We start from the raw sequence: 18625 nt of genomic DNA, 5'->3' as shown, positions 1-18625 counted from the left end.
GGTGAGGTGTCTGCACCGTGTTCAGCAGTCTGATGGCCTGATGGAAAAAGCTGTCTGTCAGTCTGCTGGTTCTGGACCGGATGCTGCATAACCTCCTTCCTGATGGAAGTAGTCTGAACAGTTTATGGCTGGGGTGACTTGCGTCCTTGATGATCCTCCCCGCTTTCCTCAGGCACCACTTCTTATAGATGTCCTGGAGGGAGGGAAGCTCACCTCCAATAATCCTTTCTGCACACCGCACTACTCTCTGGAGAGCTTTGCGGTTGTAAGCGGTGCTGTTGCCATACCAGGCGGAGATGCATCCAGTGAGGATGCTCTCAATGGCACAGCGATAGAAGGTCCTGAGGATGCGGTGGCTCATGCCAAATCTTTTCAGTCTTCTGAGAAAGAAGAGGCGCTGCTGTGCCCTCTTCACTGTATTTTCCATGTGCACTGACCACGTAAGTTCCTCAGCCAGATGAACTTCAAGGAAACGGAAGCTGCTCACCCTCTCCACAGCGTCGCCGTCGATGGTGATGGGGGTGTGTATTCCTCTGCTCCTCAGGAAGTCCACTATCATCTCCTTTGTCTTTGTGACGTTGAGGGTGAGACTGTTGTCCTGACACCACTGGGTCAGGGCGCTGATCTCCTCCCTGTAGGCCGTCTCATCGTCGTTGGAGATGAGACCTACCACTGTGGTGTCGTCCGCATACTTCACAATGATGTTGGAGGTAAGTAAAAAACAAAAGTTTATTAAAGACAGAAAGCTCTGGCAGAAGGTGGATCCTCAGGAAAATTCCAGAAGCCAAAGGGAGTTAATGAATTGTTTAATGCAAAGAGAAATGTTGAGGGAGAGAAGGGTTTATGGTCCAGGAGGAAATAGGATGGTTAGGTCGGGGTGAGTGGAGGTGTCCGGGGTAAGCAAGGGGCATCCAGGTGGGTGGCAGAGAGTGAGTTGGTCATTCTGGAGCAAGGGGAAATCATAGGCTTTTAGACCTGAAGTCAACAAGGAAGTGGCTAAAAGAGCTGTTCCACCCTCATCTGCTACGCAACAGAAGCAAGCAAATCCTCTTTGACTCCGATGTTAAAAGAAGAACCTTTCACAGCAGAAATAAACATGTTTACAGCCTGGTTCAAAGGGTTTAATAGATCTATGGTACATTGACATGAGGGGGTGACTTTTTTGTTACTCTACTGTTTAAGTGGAATTTTATTCTTAAAACTCTTAATGAGAAATGAGCATCAGAGCCCTGTGACTGGCTGCAGTCATGCTGGTCACTTGTGGATCTCTGAGGGAGACCACAGAAAACCTGCATCCCTTTTAGTTGACGCTGCTTCACTTTTCAGTTGCTCAACCGCATTTTTATTGCAAATAGTTTGTTGGTTGAATGGAGGGAAAATTCTGTGCGTTTACCATAACACCGCTTGGTTTAATGTGTCAACATGGAGCAGGAGCTGAGTCAACAACAGCAGACTCCCAGGTCTTTGAACGCGGTGGACCTGCATTATAATTTCTGTACATGGAAGACGTTCCTTCACTTTGGAGTTGCTCTACCGTGTTTTTCTCGCTAAAAATGCCTGAGAAAACTCTGTTAGCTTCAGGTTAGCATGTAGCTAATCTTCGTCTGATCTCCGACTGTGAAGCATGAGCTGATGTAAAAGGCCACGGCACCCAGCTACAATCGCAGCAATCTGAGGCTCTGCATGTAATTAAACAGTCCCAGTTCAAATTAGTTCTCCACCTGCATGACTACAGCCGTCCACGGGAGCCAGTCGCCCGAGCGGATGTGCTACCCCTGTACCCAGAGCCCCTTCTTAGCTTCTTGGGTTAGCTAAGTTAACTGGTAGTTACATTGGTTAATTTGTTCCAATCATAACAGCCCCACCATCAGCTCCGCCTCTTTTCCCATTTTTGGAATATCTGGGTATGAGACGTGTGACACAGTCAAAACTGCGGTGGTGGGAACCTCCCATTTGGAAGCATCCATCCATTTTCTGAACCCGCTCGTCCACCGTAGGGTCGCGGAGGGAGCTGGTGCCTATCTCCAGCAGTCAATGGGCAATCAGGCGGGGTAATAATAATAATAATACATTTTATTTAAAAGCACCTTTCAGGACACCCAAGGTCACTTGACAGAAAACACTTAATAAAATACAATAAAACAATAATAAAACCCAAACAAGAAAAAAAAAACAAAGAGAGAAACAGTTCAATAAAATCAGAGCTTGTAGGCAGATTTAAACGTGTGTTTTGAGTTTTGTTTTGAAAAGGGTAAAACTGTCGATGTTCCTGATGTCTGGGGGAAGTGAGTTCCAGAGACGAGGAGCAGAGTGGCTGAAAGCTCTGCTCCCCATGGTAGCGAGACGGGCAGAAGGAACCGCAAGATGGATGGAAGAAGAAGATCTGAGAGAACGGGATGGAGTGTGAATACTTATAAGGTCTGAGATATATGGAGGAGAGAGGTTGTGGATTGCTTTGAAGGTATGGAGGAGAATTTTGAAGATGGACCTGAATTTAACTGGGAGCCAGTGAAGCTGTTGGAGAACCGGGGTGATGTGGTGAAAGGAAGGGGTTCTGGTGATAATACGGGCTGCTGAATTCTGGACCAGTTGCAGTTTATGAAGGAGTTTGTTGGGGAGACCATAAAGAAGTGAATTGCAACAGTCGATATGGGAGGTGACGAGGCTGTGGACGAGAATGGCGGCAGTGTGAGGGGTCAGTGAGGGGCGGAGACGGTTTATGGAACGTAGATGGAAGTATGCTGACCGAATTATGTTATTAATGTGAGCTTGAAAAGAAAGTGAGCTGTCGAGGATGACACCCAGACTCTTGACGTGAGGGGAGGGGGAGACTATGGCGCTGTCAATAGTTAAAGAAAAGCTGTCAGATTTTGAGATGGTGGATTTAGTGCCAACTAGAAGAAGTTCAGTTTTATTGCCGTTGAGTTTGAGGAAATTAGAGGTGAACCATGATTTGATTTCAGAGAGGCAGAGTGTAAGGGAGGATGGTGGGAGAGTTGAGTTGGGCTTACTGGAAATGTAGAGCTGGGTGTCATCCGCAAAGCAGTGAAACTGGATATTGAATTTGCGGAAGATTTTGCCGATAGGGAGGAGATATACTATGAAGAGGAGGGGCCCCAGGACAGAGCCCTGGGGCACACCTGACTTGACTGGGGAGGGTTCTGAGGAAAAGGATTTTAACTGGATGAACTGAGTGCGGCCAGTAAGGTAAGACTGAAACCAGCGGAGGGGGGTGTAAGTGATGCCTAAGGAAGAGAGTCTATTAAGGAGGATGGGATGAGAAATGGTGTCAAAGGCCGCACTCAGATCGAGGAGAATGAGAATAGAGATTAAACCAGAATCAGCAGCAATGAGCAGGTCGTTAGTGATCTTGATGAGAGCGGTTTCTGTGCTGTGGTGGGGACAGAAGCCAGACTGAAACAGTTCATAAAGGTTATTGCGGGTGAGATGGGAATGGAGCTGAGATGCAACAGTTTTCTCTAGGACTTTGGAAATGAAGGGAAGATGGGAAATGGGACGGAGGTTATTGAAATCATTGGGATCTAAACCAGGTTTTTTTAGAATAGGGCTGACTGAAGCGGATTTGAATAGGGAAGGGACCGTACCAGAGGATAGTGAAGAATGAATAATGGCTGTTATAAAAGGGAGCAGAGAGGAAAGGCACGATTTAACTAAAACTGTTGGAATAGGGTCTTGTTGACAGGTGGAAGGTTTGGATTTGGTGATGTAATCTAATAGTTCTGAGGGATGGGGAAGTTCAAAGGAGGAGAACTGAATGGAGGGTTCAAGTAAATCAGGAGGGGGAGGAGAGGAATGAGGTAAAGAGAGATGGATTCTATTGACCTTATCATTAAAAAACTGAAGGAGAGAGTTACAGGTTTCTGAAGAGTAAAGATGGATGGGTAAGGAGTCGGGAGACTGAAAAATGCTGTTCATGATGGAAAATAATGCCTTAGTGTTGCTGGAGTTGGACGAGATGAGACTGGAGTAATACTGTGATTTGGCGTGGGAGATGGAGTCCTTGTAGAGAGAAATCTGAGCAGAATATAAGTCTTTATGGATGGTGAGACCGGTTTTCTTGTAGAGTCTTTCAAGCCTCCGGTTAGTAGCTTTCAAGGAGCGTAGGGCAGGGGTGAACCATGGAGCAGACCGAGTAAAATATACAGAGCGGGATTTGATGGGAGCAAATGAATTAAGGATAGAAACCAGACCGTTATTGTACTGAATGACAAGATCATCGGGAGTAGAGGACAAATTTGGGGTCAGGGTGGCAAACATGGAGGACAGGGAGGCTAGATCAATGTCCTTAATATTACGAAAAGAAATGATACGGGGTGACTTGATGATGGAGAGACGGAGGGGAACAGAAAAGGAGATGAGGAAGTGGTCCGTGAAAGGGAGCGGGTCAGCTGTACAGTTGGAGGGGGTCAGGCCGGAGCAGCAGATCAAATCCAGGGTGTGACCTTTAATGTGAGTGGGAAAATTGGCATATTGATGAAAACTGAGGCTGTCCAAAGATGAGGAGAAGTCTTTGCTGAGGGGGAGGGCCGTATTGTCCATATGAATATTAAAATCACCAAGTAAAATTACATTTGGGGAAAGGGCGGACAGATGGGATAAAAGAGTAGAGAGTTCATTTAAAAACTCAGGGCTGAACTTGGGGGGACGATAAACAGTGACAATTATTGTGGGGGTCGGGCCGGAGAGTTGACAGGCGAGGCATTCCAGAGTGGTGAGAGGAGGAAGGCTTACGGGAAGGACCTTCCAAGTCTCGCGATAGAGTATCGCGAGACCACCGCCGCGGCCTGACCCACGTGGTTTGGAGAGGTAAACAAATCCGGGAGGAGTACAGTCATTGAGTTGTGAGAAATCGCCGGGTTGTTGCCAAGTTTCGTTCAGACAAAGAAAGTCTAGCTTATGGTCACTGATGGTATCTTGGAGGAGATGTCCTTTACCAGAGAGGGAGCGAATGTTGAGAAGACCAAAATTTGCAGTGCGGAAGTCCCTGGCGACAGGAGCATTGCCCTACTAGCCAGCCGGGCTAACACGCTGGAGTCGACCGCTCGGCAGGTATTCCTGGGTAGCCGCCGTCGAGTCGTGGACCAGAAGGAGGGTATTCCTTTGGAGCCGTCGAGATGGAGGTTCCGCCGGGACCCCCGATGGATATACCGACGGCGAGGCTGGAAGGTGATGCCGGGGAAGAGGCACAGAGCTGGTGGTGGAGATCCAGAGCAGTGAAAGCGGAGATTGAAGAGCTCCGCTGGCGAGTACTGGAGAAGGCCATCCACGGACAGAAGAATGAGCGACAGGATGATCCAGGCCAGTGAGAGGCACAGAGAAATCCTGCTGGACCACATTATGGAGTGAAGCAGGGAGGTGGTGACGTGGAACCAGAACGCAAGCTGAGCAGGTAGGTGAAAATGAGTTTTCACCGACACAGGGATAAGACTCAGGTGAAAAAGAAGTAAAAACACAAAAAGTTTGCCGGCGAGCAGCGGCAGCCAGACGCACCAGCGTTCACTCAACCGGAAGTTGAGTACAGGGTACACCCTGGACAGAGCGCCAGTCCATCACAGGGCGACACAGAGACACACAAGACAAGCAATCATGCACACACACACTCACACGATCTACCAAATGTGAGCAATCATCAGGCAATGTGAAGTCGCTCTACCTCTCCTCAAATAGCTGCCCAGCATAATGAAAATTTACATATTTTTTTTTCTGCCTGCTTGAATTTTGCTGTTGGTTTAAAAAAACAGGAATGTGACTTGAAATAACAAAATGTTTAAATGTTTTTTTAAATATAAACTAATTTGTTGTTTATCTGCCCATAAACCATAAATTTGTAAGGAAGCAAATAAGAAACATGTTATTAATACAAATGTATTAAAATAAAATAACTTGTTACTCATGTGCACCTTCCCATAACAGGTCATGCAATCCTTGGCTTGCTGGAGAGGGTTTTTTTTTATCACTTTGAGAGTCCGACTCAGATGCCTTTAATCAGCACAGGTCTTACCCCCATCTGCAGAAGCAAACAGAAAATATGATGCCATACTTGCATTAGTGACACAGAACATGAGTCATGTTCCTGGAAAATAAATTAAACATCTTATTTTTTAAAAGTGACATTGAAATTTATTTCAGTCTTTGTTTAATGGTGTAAAATATTTATTGGAATTTCCACTCTCATGTTCTCTGTCATAAATAAAACAATGCTAGCTTGTAGTTTTAACCTTCCAAACACAGCACTACATTTTAATGCAAAGGAGACCCAGATCAACAAATGTTTGGGAAAGTTTGATTCATTTCTATAACACTACTCAGAAATCAAGTCAGAAGGCTAAGCTAGAGTTTAAAGGGAAACTATGCACCTTTTTAATATTTTCAAATAGCTTTCTAGAGCTAACACGTAAATACCCTTGTGGCCAGAATATTACACTTGCAACTTCAGAGCTGAAGCACCCCTAAAGTCCTCCCCAGCACCCCTAAAATTTGAAATTTAATTATCTATTTATTTTTACTGTTTGTGGTGATTTTTAACACATTAGTAATATCTAAAAAACATACATTAGGTCAAAATATTAGGTTTTAAAAACAAAAATACAGCAAATCTTCCCTGTCTCAAAATGGTTTGATCCTGCTCATCTTTCCAGACAGGGCTCTGAGCACTCTGTCCCTTCCTGACTGGCTGATATGCTGCCCTAGGGTGACCAAGGTTCCTGATTTCTGTGGGACAGTCCTGTATTTAAATTGCTTTTCACAGGTCCTGCTAATTAAGACATCGTCCGGCATTTTGACTGTCTCCCATTTTGTCCTTGAATCTTGTATAAACTGATTGTGAAGCCAAAAAAGCGGTTGTCAAAGCTAGGAGGCGGGACTTTGACGCCGGCCCGGAGCATGCGTTGCTCACGAACCTCCAGAACAAAATTAAACATTAGAGTAATCCTGGACTCACGGGAGATGAGCACCGTGAAATAATGCTGTTACAATAAAGACTGAAGGGTCAGTGGCGGTTTTACCATTAGGCATAGGTCGGCGACCGCCTGGGGCCTCCTAGCCCTGACCGCTGGCACCCCTCTGTTAATGCCACAATATTAACCTGGCGCCGCCAACAGGATTAGACATGCACACTTCTCATTACCATAATTCCTGAACCGTTCAAGATATCATTAAAAGTCCAAAAGTGCTGAAAAGATTAAAAATGGGGCTTTTCGAGCATATACAACACATTATGGTAGCCCCTGAAATTCCCTGTCTTGAGCGCAACAAATCACAACACAGATTCAGAGATGTGCTGAGTTTGTCATCCAAAATGCTCCGTTTTATAACTTTTGAATGGCTGATCAGATTGAACAGATTTCAACGGTTCCTAAAAGTACATAAAAGCAGCTTTCCAATGATCTATAGCATGAAGCAATCAGAGTTATGGAAAATATTGCTACGAGGGGAAATCCTGCTGTACAGCCTGATTAAAGCAGATCGCAGCGCCGCGGTGAAAGCGAATAACGGAATGGGGAAGCTAATTAATATAAAAAGCCAGCATGAAATGATGGAAATGCCAAAAAAAAATCAACACGATCTATTAGGTGTCCCAGAAGGCTTATATCTGAAGACAGTGACCACGAAAGGAGGACAGATGGGGTTAAAGCTGTTCAGAGTTACTCTGCGATGGTTGTCATTTCTCTGTCACCATGCTGCTCAGGTTCCTCAGTAATAAGACAGGTTGGTGCTACAGAAGCCCAATAATAAGATTCTAACACAGACAAGGTTGCAGAGGTGGACTGTGACCAAAATTTGGCCCTGGCATTTTTATGTACCGCCGGCCCTCAGCAGGGGAGGTTGCTGTTCGCCACTCGTCTATCCCGCCAAATGTGGGGGGAGGGACGGGGTGTTGTGTGTGCTGCTTGCGGACTTGTCTCTATAACCCCATGTGAGACAGGGGCTTGGTTTGGGAGGGCCCAAGCTGGGCAAGTGGCCCACTTGGCTAAACGGCCCACTGGGACAGTGCCAGAATGCCAGATAGGCCAGTCCACCCCTGGGCGGTAGTGTTGTTTCATAGCCAAACCCTTTTTTCAGAACATGAAATAGCAGTTGAAATCATTTATTTAAAGCCTTGATTATTTATTCTGAGATGTCTGAGAAAAAAGTCAGAACATTAAGTTTAATTCTAACTTTTTTCAGAGATCAAAGTCAGTTATTTTTGTTTTCTCTCCTCTAAATATCTACTGTATGAGATTGGTTGTCATTTTTGCAAAAACCACCATTTTGTTTTTGTTAGTTTTTAAAACTAAGAGGGATTTTAAAACTAGGAGGGAAAAAAAGACAATTTATCTAAAAGTTTGGATTCATTTTTCAGTTGGATGTTGATATTAGTGTAAAATTATGTGAAAATAAGAATAAATTGGTCTAAAAAATATTAATGGTACTTTAGTTTCATTCTATTGTGGAAATTCAGACAAAGCTAAAAAAAATTGGCTTCAATTTCAGATTGCCAAATATTAAAGGGCAATTTCAATGAATTTTTCCAATCATTGAGCACCTTTAATCTACAACACCTGGACCAGTGGTTCCCAACTTTAGGTTCGTGATCCACCAAGGGGGTCCCCACCAGATTTGTCGGAATTCAGCACATACAAGCACCTCGTGACATTTATCTTGAGAGGTGCTATACAAAAGATCTTTTCTTCTTCTTCTTCTTCTACATGTTTGTGCTGAGATGGTGAGGTCACCACGCAGCCAAGGGATCCTCCAGGACAGAAGACTCGGAACCACTGACCTAAAACAACCTACGCTACCCGGCCCGGGCCGACCCGGTACAGATGGGAATGGCCCACTAGACTCTCTAAACCTGGACCAGATTCTGCTACAGTGTTAGCAGAATATGTTAAACGTATATATTGTGATGTTTAAAACTGTAATTTGATTAGTGAAAACAGTGTTTTTGTTTTCTTTCATCAATGTGAGAAGGAAATTGTGTTAAAATGTAGAAAATGTTAAAATTCATCTTGCCTGACCGGGAAGATCTCTGAGTGCTCAGCACCCCTAAACCTCTGATGCTAGAAACAGCGATCGTTTTGGCTGGTTAGCTATTTACTATAACGTGTTTATCATGGCGGAGCCTCAGAAGAAACAAAGAAAGTATTAATCTGATGGAGCTAAAAAAAGAAAGGACGTCCGACCACAATAGGAGTGAAACAGGAGTCAACATCGAGAATTTTCTGAATCATGAGAGCTCAGAGACAAATAAAAATTGTAATTGGATGCAGACCTAACAATCATTCTATTGTGCTTGTAAGTAACACTTCAATGTGTTTTGTTTGTCCACGTTTTAGCTTTCCCCGGGTTTGTAATCATTTCTAAATGTTTGTCAAGTAGTAGTGATCGCATCCCGTTCCATCACCCTGAGTTCCACATAAGCTTTCTTCTTATCTTGCAAATGCTCAGTCATTGATGCTTTTTCATCTCTAACTGAGGTCCTTGTACTGCCAAGTGTGCATTTCAAACTGCAGTTCTTTCCTTAATCATTTCACTTGTTTAACTCTGAAGTTATAGAACGACTCTAAATAAAAAATTACTTTGAATAAAAAAGATGTTTTATTTTATTTGTTTTGCTGTTAATTATCAAACAACAATTAAATGTTGTTGTCCCTGTAAACGTACTGATTTTGCGTTGTTTTTAATTAGCTGATCAGCTGGTAATTAAAATCAATAGTTAGAATTTCATTTATACTTTTAATTGGTTTTTTGAAAACAAATGTTCCATCACTGGAAAAAACATATTTCACTCAAGGAATGAACACACCCTAAGCTGCCAAAAGTCCTTCAATCTTCTCCTTTTGGTGTTCACTCTTGTTTTAAACTTCACAAGCTGCCAGGTGTGTTTTAGTCTCAGTCTAGATCCTGACTGAAAATTCTTGGAAAGCTCTGTTGTCACATAGTTGTCTTTTAACAACTTCAAGATGAGCAAAGAGATGCCATTCCACAGGAACATTTGACCATTCTGGTGACCAGCATGAAAAAGAGGAGTTAAGATGGGGACCAGTATAATGGGGAAGGAGCAGCCAAGTTCGTGACTAGCAAGGAAAGGAGGAGCAAAACATGTCTGAGCAAAACCTCTGTCAACCATGGTTCAGAATGCCTGTTCTGACCAAGTTCTTAAAGCACACCCAGAATAAGATTGCTTGTGTCCTTGGGCCAACCTATACACATTCTGTCCATAAAAGTTATGACCTGAATCTGTGACAAAGGATGGCCTTGGTGAAGTCCAGTTCTCACTGGGAACAAGTCCAACTTATTGCTGGCAAAGCGAACCAAGCTCTGTCATCAGTCATACAGGGACCTAATAGCTGTATCAAGGGGCTAGGTACCTCATACTCCTCCCATAGGGCCCCTGTTATGGACAAATTTATGTTTATTAATTCTTGATCATTGACTCAATCAATTAAATATAAATGTATTGCTCTATACCTCTTTGATCATGCTCACTCATTCAGACACACCCACACAAGCCACTCTCACACACACACACACACACACACACACACACACACACACACACACACACACACACACACACACACACACACACATTCTTGACTTCACACACACACACACAAACACAATCTCTCTCTCCCTCTCACTCCCCCTCTCTATAAATAAACTCTGTGACCAGATGTTTGGGGCATTTTGCCTCGTGCATCTTTGCCACAGTTATAACTGTTTGACTTGTTGTTCATTGTCTCATTTTTCTCTCCGACAATGGGAAATGGGTTATTGATAAACAAATTGATAAAATCCATGACATTATTTGGTTCTTCGAAAGCCGGGTGTCCCATCACCTCGTGGCGCCAAGAACCGACGCCGGAGGACTGTCGACAAGCTAAATCTACTCCAGCGCTGAGTTTTGCTAGGGGGTCGGTGGGGTCTTGACGTTGCTAGGAGGAATGCGGATCCACGAACTCAAGCCCTGAGTGGAGAGATTTGGTGAGACAAGTTTGTTTGTTTTGTGATACTGAGAGAAATCCTAGGTGACCAGAGGTTAAATTGGATTTTTGAGCGTTTTGGCCGGAAATATAAACGCAGCTCTGACTTGGTTTGGTTTTTACGCAACTCTGGTGTGATAAGATATAAATGAATAGACCGGTGTGATAACCAAGAGGTTAAAATTGGTTTTTGAGCATTTTTGCCAGAAGTATAAACGCAGCTGTGATTTGGCTTGGGTTTTTTGAGCATTTTGCCGGAGAAATGGAAACGTTGCTCTAGTTATCTTGTTGTTGTTTCCTGTTGTCTTTAATTGTTGTTCAAATGGATGAGAGAGTGTCTGGACTTGCTTATTCTTGTAGAAAGAAGGATATTGCAACTCATTTACACACGTCTCAAGTTGGTGGTCAGACTTTTAAACTGGTTGGCTGATAAGCGAGCCCCGCTGTGGGTAGATACACAGTTGGAGGGCGGATTTGTAAGCCTGAATCTGACCTCATGCCGAAGAAGAGATGGTGTGTATCTATATGGGGGAAAAAAGAACTCACAAAATATCTTTTGAGTAAATATTGTACATCGATGGAAATATCAATCCAGGAAATGTGGAAATGATCTGAAGATTATCAGAGGGTTGATGGAAAACGTGATTTTGATAACCGCTGACTTGTCACAAATGTATTATGCTCATAAGGAAGCACAGAGCGGTGGAGAGAAAAAAGGGTTGAAGTTGTGAAACAGAGAGAGACCACAGCCAGGCTCAAAAAAAAAGAAGAAAAAACCCAAATAACGGTTGCTGTGCTCTGAGCTAATAAGGTCTTATCAATTGCTTATAACTAGAAAATGAAAATGGAAAATATAATTTGAACAGATTCTCAAAATTGTTATTTGTTTTCGCTGTTAAGCACAGCTGCTTTATTGTATTTGAGCCTCTCTATGTGGACTTCAGCAAGTCCAGCCAACATATTTCATCTTTGAACATCTTAGGTGTGTTCTTGCTGTGTCGTGGTTCTAGTTCCATGCTGTCGTTCTATTTTTAAAACACAGAAACAGTTTCGTTACCTGTTTTTCCGCTACGTTTCGTCTGCGGCTGCAGACTTCCTCAGGCTGATGCTGATGGTGGTGTCACTTCCTTCTCCGTTTATCCGTGGGCAGCAGAGGACGTTGTCGCCCTCTGCTGCCCGCTCTCCCCTCTCCGACGATGCAGTCCCATGCGTGGTCCAATGTGCAAACTCCATCGTCCTTGTTCATGGTCACACATCCACGTCTCCTTATCTCGATGGCTTCCTTTTTCCATCTTTTGTATTTTTGTTGTTCGGTGTTTATGATCCTTGTGTTGTCCCAGTCCATTATATGGTTTTCTCTTGTGCAGTGATCTGTTACGGCTGACTTATTTATTGTACTTTCTGCTTCTTGTTTTGCTGCTCTTGTGTGTCTTCGACTTGTTTCTTTGTCTCACTCCTTTCTATGTTCTATTGTTCGTGTGTTGAGTTGGCGTCCGGTTTCTCCTGTATGTTTTATTGCAGAGTTTGCATAGGATTTCGTAAATGACTCCACATTTAAGTCCAGCTGATATTTTGTCTTTTGGGTGCACTAGTCTGTTTCTAACTGTTGTGTATGGTTTTGCTGGTGTGTTTATGTTGTGTTATTTCATTGTTGCTCTTATTTTTTCTGTTATGCCTCTGATGTATGGTACGGTTATCACTGGTTTTGGTTCTTGTCTTTCTGGGTTTCTGGTTCTTTGCTTTGATTGTTCTTTTCTTTCTGTTTTTGTTTGCCGTTTTCCTTTGTTTATTGCCCATGTCGGGTATCCGCAGGTCTTTAAAGCATGTTGTATGTGTTTGTCCTCTTGTTTACGGTCTCTTTCTTCTGTTATGATGTTTGTTCGGTGATATAATGTTCTGATTACTGACATTTTGTGTATGGTAGGGTGTTCTGATGTCCATAATAGATATTGGTCTGTGTGTGTTGGTTTCCTGTATGTGTTTATGTTTAGGGTCCCGTCGGTCTGTCTGGTAATTTTCATATCCATAAAAGCTGTGCTGCCTTCGGTTTCTGACTCATAAGTGAATTTTATGCTGCCTGTGTCGTCAATGTTATTTAAGTGTTGTGTTAGTGTTTCCGTTTGTCCTTTTGGTATGATTTCCAGTATGTCATCTACGTAGCATTTCCATAGTTTTATTTTGCAGTTTGGGGGGCCGTGGCTATGGCTTTTTGCTCTACGTCTTCCAAGAAAAACTCGCACAGGGTGGCTGATAATGGGTTACCCATGGCGAAGCCTTCCAGTTGTTTGTATATTGTGTTGTCATCAGTGTTGGGAGTAACGCCGTTTAAGTATAACGGCGTTTCTAACTGCGTTCTTTTATAGGTAACAGAATAATCTAATTAATTACTTTTCCCGCCGTTGGAACGCCGTTACCGTTACTGGGGATGGAAGGTTGTGCGTTACTATGTGCTTGTCGAACGTTGAGCAGCAGTGTGAGGCTTTCTGACCGCCACACTTCAGCTGCAGCCAGGGAGAGAGAGGTGTCGGTAACACACTTACAAACACAATGATGATTGGCCGGGTGGGCGGAGACCCTCACTGTCTCAGTCGCTGCCTGCTGTAGTGTAGACACAGCAAGTGATGGTAAAACGCAGTTTAAAATAACCACGTTAATAAAAAATATTTCTTTCTGTAACGAGCAAACTAATTAATTACCGTCTTCTTTTAACAAAACGATCGTTTCTGTTACTGATGAGGAAATGCGTGCATTAAGCAGCGCGGTGTGTTGAAGCTGTCATCAGCTGATCAGGAGCTAAAGAGGTAGATGTTTTCATCCAAGAGCATCACGGCCCGTGGAAAACGAGGAAGACGTGATGAATATGAACGGCTACAGACCCGCAGATTCGCTGCTGCAGGTGGGAATCTGCAGCAGCGAATCTGCGGGTCTGCAGCCGTGCCCTTAGCGTAACAGCGGGACGTCCCTAAGGTCAGCTCACCTGTTCACCGCTCAGACGTCCTGATCTTCTACCTTCCTAGATCATCCAGCTGTAACCTGTTTCTGATCATGTCTTTAGTCCCGCTGTAACACTGATGCATCAGTCTCAAACGTCATGGAGCTCAGGTGTTTTCAGAACTACCTGTGTGTGTTTACCACCCAGCTTCAGCTCTTCTGTGTTTGGGTCTGACCCAAGTTAGTAAATGTAAGTCCTCCATCAGGCTTGTGCCTCTTCTAGTGTCATTTTAAAGGATATTTATTTATTTATTTAACCGATACTAGATTACCAGCAACAGAAATGCTGCTAAAAACACACAATTATGTGAAGCTGGAAAAATTAGAATACTGTGCAAAATTACATTTATTTCTGTAATTTAACTAGACCGAGATACCATTTAAATGCTCGGGAACCTTTACAGGTGTTTCTATTTGCAATTTTAGTTTTTAACTGATTGGGGTCTTGTTAAATATCACACAGTGACCTTTTAATAGTCTAGATTAGTGTAATGATCCTATTAGTAGTTCCTCCTGTTAAGTGCTTATTTATTTAAATTATTCAGGTTAATAAAAAACATTTGGACATACATTTTATTATGTTCCAGTCAATAGTCATTTATATTTTACTATTGTAGTAATTCTTGCATTCTTTAATGAAAAAAGTAACTAAGTAGTTATTTTTGTTGGTAATTAATTACTTTTATGATCTTGTAACTCAGTTAGTAACTGAGTTACTTTTTTGACAAAGTAATCAATAACTATAACTAATTACTTTTTTAAAGTAACGTTCCCAACACTGGTTGTCATATACAAAAATGCACGCCGGGCACCCACTCATGCTCCCCATACACACCCTATTCACTCTGGTCCCGGTACTGCTGCACATTGGGTACAACCATCACCGGTAACCAGAGTTTGACCCTTTCTGCTGGGGTGCTGATCAGCAGGTTCCCCCGCCCAACGCTGAGCACAGCAACCCACCACCCCAGACCCCAACCAGACGGCCAGATCTCCCTCCTAGCCTCCAGCCCCAGGAAGCCAAACAACAACAGAGGTGTGCTAAGACCCCTAATCTCCCTCCGCCTGCTCCAATATAGTGTTGTGTGATCATGAGGTGTATTCCATGGCTGTGGTGAGCGGGCAGTGCGGGCATCATCCGACCTATGCCAGCTGATGCCACCGCACCACCCCACTCACACCTTCAGCCCTCGGTGTCTAAGTGTGGTTTAAAATTGGAAGTGGGCACCGGCACCCGGGAGGAGGCTGAGATATCCCCCTGCCAAATGCCGTTGAATGTGCTCACTCCCATTTCTTGATTTATTTTGTTACATCCATAATGTTCTGTGTGTGAGGTTTACAATGTCAGAACACCTGCATGAGACAGGGTGTTAATTACAATCTGCCAGAATGACTTACCACCTTCAGATTTCTCCAACACCATTAAAAATGATCAAATACGGAACATATCGGCGTGCGCAGGTCAGAGTGCAGAAGCTCGGCGCATTGTTATTACGAAGTTAGGGCACATGTGGAGGACACGCGCGCACGTAAAAATATACTTGTTTTCAATTACATTTATTGGGCCCACTTACTTTTTCTTAGGCCCACCCACAAATGAGTTTCTGGCTACGCTAATGGTGACATATGACAGACTTCTCTGAGCTCCGCAGCCATTACACTTTTCACCTCGCACACCCCCTAGCGGCAGCTCGCGCACCGCGCCACACTTTGGGAATCCCTGGACTCATTTGCCCATGTTTTGGGATCGGCTGAGATTAGGCTAATGTTGACACAGCGGTTCAACCTTGTGCACTTTTGAATTAGTAGAAATATAAAGTTATGTAGTTTCTGACTGAAACACTTAATATTGGAAAATTTAAACCGATTAATGAACAGATTTATTGCTGAACACACCAAATAGTAAATTTTGCACACGACCACATATTCCATTTATTGTAGGGCAAGCAGTATGATATTGCCTACATTTCATAACTTGGGTTTCATAAAACATGATCAAGTTTAAAAATCTGTGTTATACACCAAAAAATAGTTATAAATAGGATTTGGATGTTGAAGATTAGATTGTTTGTTGATTCGATGGTTGAGCCGAACCTCGCTGTCTCCTTACCATAACCCAAACAGAAGGAGACTGCTGGAGGTTACGCTGACCTATCCACACACACAGAGTGTGACCTGACACTTCTCTGAGGGAGATTATTAGCTGATTCCTCGTGACAATCTGTTAACTATCTGACGCTTGTGCATCTGTTAAATACCAATGAAACTTGATTATGAGAGTAAACAAAATAACATTAAGCAGAGTGTGACCCCGGATAGAAGGTTAAGTGCACAGACTTGAAATGTCAAATTTAGGAGTGATGATAAATGTTTTGTTTCCTTCCTGACAAATGAGTCTTCTAAACAAATTTCCCTGTTTATGACTGAAGTTACCTACACCTTTATTTAGTGTCCATGACTTCAGTAGCTTTGATTTATGATCAGAATCTAGTTCTTTACTAGGTATGAAGAGTATAGAAGTTATGTACATACCTCTACCTTGTGTTAGCCAATCTATATCGTTTCGAAATTAACTGCTTATGTAATTAACATAGAACTCCTCCTGTGTAGGTTAGTGAATATTTTCAGTTATTTTTGCTAAACCTTTATTTTGCCCTCTCTTTGGACCTAATCAGCTCCCACTTTCTTATCGCCTTCTTAATTCAACAAGGAAAGAGCAGCAGCTCATTAGACAGCCCTCGCCATTGACTTCATCATTGATTTGTTATTGCTAGACAAGCATTATAAGATGATACTTGTCCTAAATGACCCTTAAATGTGATCAGTAGCATGATGACCTGACAGATGTTCTTTGATGATCACATTAGTTTGAGAATGACCTGATTACATATGCACCTAGTATTTTTTACATTTGTCCATCTTTTATTTTGTTTATTTCTTGTTGTTTTGTGAGTACAAATGCTTTAGCTGTTCATAATCACACTTAGTTATATTTCTCTACTTGACTTTCAAACTCCTTAGGGCTCCTCTTCAGGCATTTCTTTGTTTCCTGTAGTATAACCATTTTTATACAAAGTACACTTTTGTAAATTATGAATTATTTCTTTTGTTTGTTATTTTCTTTTGTTTAGAACGTCTTTTCCCTTCCTGAAATGGTTACCATCTTTTCAAACACCTTTAGGGTTGTGTGTATTTAAGAACAGCATCAGTTGTTTATTTTTGGTCGTTCACTGTCTCTATGTGACAAAAGAGTTTTATTTTCCTTAGATAATTCTGTTGTCCGATTTCACTTATGGAGCTTTAATTTAACAGTAGTTATCTCCTGTTGACAAATTGCACACATTATTTGAGTAACATTATTGGGTGACATTGTACATTGTTGATGTACTCTGAAGCAACCTCACCCTACTGAATCTATGTGGAGTTGAAATATTATTTTTATAATTAGGACTGGTTTTGTTGTTAGTTAACTTTAGTGTTAGAAGCAAAGAGATAAAATTAAGAAGTCACTGGAGGTGAAAGTTTCTGGCATAATGAGAGCAAACACATAGAGTCTATGATATTTTTATTTATTTGACATGAGTTTGGGGATGATGACAAGCTCACCCTTTTTCCCAGATGGGTTGATTCTTTTGATTTCATTGGATTACAATTTTTGCTACAGTCCTTTTCCTACAATTTCTCCTGTTACTCCTAGGTGATGTAAATAACATTTTGTGCTTCTTTTTCAATTTTCTTCACACGGATTATGGTGTGACAGGTTGAAGGACTACTGCATATAAAACTGTTCACTTGATACTAATTCATATCAGTTGATATAAGAACAGAAATAATGTAAATATGGCAAGAAAATGGTTAAGAGCTTATTATTTGTCATGTTATATTGATGGCTTTCATGTTATTTAAGAGAACTGCAATCTATACATCAGTGATCGGCTAATAAGCCTTTTCTGGAATCGATTAGTAGTGTCTCTATTCTCCTCTAGGGGGTTTTCGCGCGTTCTCCTCACTGCAATAAACGGCTGTATGAGAGACGCAAGTCATAATCACTCTCGTGATTCTTTTGCCCCTGTTTTCAGTTAAAAGTGGTTAAAGGTTGATATATTCCCAATGTGTATACTTTTAAGATATTTATGAGGTAATTCTCCATTGTTTGTAAGCGTTAGAAGTATTATATTACAGTTTTGAGCACATATACGTGGCGGTTTTGAGCCTCGATTTTGCACTGTGTAATGGCCAGTCGGATAATGGCAGGAGCTAAAAACGCCGCTGTTGTCAGCCATTTTGTCAGGAAACCTGCTCTAGTAAATGTATAGAAAGCACTTTAGTATTTCAGTTTATTAGTTAGTGTTTTCTTCCACCATGTGACATCTAGCAGTACAGAATGTGGGATGTTTCTGTTCATTTTCACTGCAATAAACGGCTGTATGAGAGACGCAAGTCATAATCACTCTCGTGATTCTTTTCCCCCTGTTTTCAGGGGTGTAACATTTGGAGGCACCGCTGGGATTGCTGCTTAGATGTCCGGTGTCCATAATCTGCACATCGTAGTCCAAACCAGCTAAATTCCCCCATACATCCCAGGCAGACTGCAGCGAGGAAATTGTTGCTGTTGAGGCGAACTGTGTTTTAGTGCATGTTCCTGA

The sequence above is a fragment of the Nothobranchius furzeri genome, chromosome 4, assembly GCF_043380555.1.
Source record: "Nothobranchius furzeri strain GRZ-AD chromosome 4, NfurGRZ-RIMD1, whole genome shotgun sequence".
NCBI classification, from domain to species: domain Eukaryota; kingdom Metazoa; phylum Chordata; class Actinopteri; order Cyprinodontiformes; family Nothobranchiidae; genus Nothobranchius; species Nothobranchius furzeri.
Note: the sequence above shows the minus strand (reverse complement) of the source record.